This window comes from Nematolebias whitei, chromosome 1 (assembly GCF_014905685.2).
Source record: "Nematolebias whitei isolate Nwh7 chromosome 1, NemWhi1, whole genome shotgun sequence".
NCBI classification, from domain to species: Eukaryota; Metazoa; Chordata; class Actinopteri; order Cyprinodontiformes; family Rivulidae; genus Nematolebias; species Nematolebias whitei.
Window position 1 is genome coordinate 69,039,886 of NC_056498.1, and position 1,522 is coordinate 69,041,407.

The window sequence follows — 1,522 nt, forward strand, 5'->3', positions numbered from 1 at the left end:
AAGTTGTCTTCAAAGTTTTATTACAAAAATAATCAAACTATAAATCAACAACAATAATAAACAAACAATAATAATGAATCAATCAAGGCTTAATTCTCTTATCTAAGGCAAAATTGACTCTTTGATCAGGAACTATTCCAGTTTTATGCGCGTATGAATTTAGACAAATTTGACTATTTTAATCAAGTTTACTTTGGATTTTGGTTGAAAGGAGTGATTTAATCTGATCAGATAACGTTTTTTATTGTCACTGCAGGCCAGGAAATGATTTACCAAGTTGCATCAGCTTAAAATATCAACCAGACCAAGAGTTGTATCATGTCACCAGGTTCTGCTCCTTACCGGGTCAGTGTTGAAGGCACCACTCGTCTTTCTGGGGTTCTCTGGTGGATCAGACCAGAGCACCATGAGGAGGACTCACTGCCCAAAGTAGATGACCGTCACTGTGACAGCTTCAGGGGTCTGTGAGGGCAACAGCTGATGAGAAGGTGCAGCGTCCATCACAACCTTCAGCCGAGAGCGTGAGTCTTGCAGTGAGAAAAGGCTTCATCTTCTGCAGTTATTTAATTTAATTGTAATTTGAGCGACATGTTTATCTGCTCAGGAGTTGAATGAGTGTAACTTGGCAAAACCTCCAGGATCGGGTCCACAGACGAATCGTCTTCCTGTTCTGGGCCGGAGACGAACCGCTCAGTTCGGGGGTCCAAGGCGAACGGCTTTTTACACAAAGAGACTTTGTGCAAAACAACTGAGAAGATTGTTTTGACTGACTAGGGAACATTCAATTCAGTTTATTTATATATCACCAAATCACAACAAAGTTGTCTCAGGGCACTTTACAGGAACATTCACATACATAAAAACCAATTAGTAAAGTTCTCTATCTAAGGAATCCAGCAGACAAGTTGAATCTTGGCTTCGTTGCAGTCTCCCATCCTGAGCAAGCACAGTGGCAACAGTGGAAAGAAAAACTCCCTTTTAAAAGGAAGAAACCTCCAGCAGAACCAGGCTCAGGACAAGCGTCCATCTGCATTGACCGGCTGGTTGAGAGAACAGGAAGGAGAGACAGACGAACACAGAATGGTAGGTCCAGGTATAGGTACAGGTGAACCTGAAAGACAAAAAACATGTTAAGGATAGAAAAAATAATTACAAATACAAAACAGGTTGAGCAGAGTAAGTAAAGACAGAAGTAGAGTGAAAATTGTGGTCAGTTTGTCCTCCAGCAGTCTAAGCCTATAGCAGCATAACAAAGGGACAGCTCAGGAAACCCAAGCCAACCCTAACTATAGGATTTAGCAAAAAGGAAAGTCTTAAGCCCAGTTTTAAAACTGGATAATGTGTCAGCCTCACGGACAGAGATTGGAAGTTGGTTCCACAAGAGAGGAGCCTGATAACTGAAAGATCTGCCTCCCATTCTGTTTTTGTAAATTCTAGGAACCACAAGTAAACCTGCAGTCTGAGAGTGAAGTGCTCTGTTAGGAAAATATGGAACAATAAGATCTGTAATATAAGATGGAGC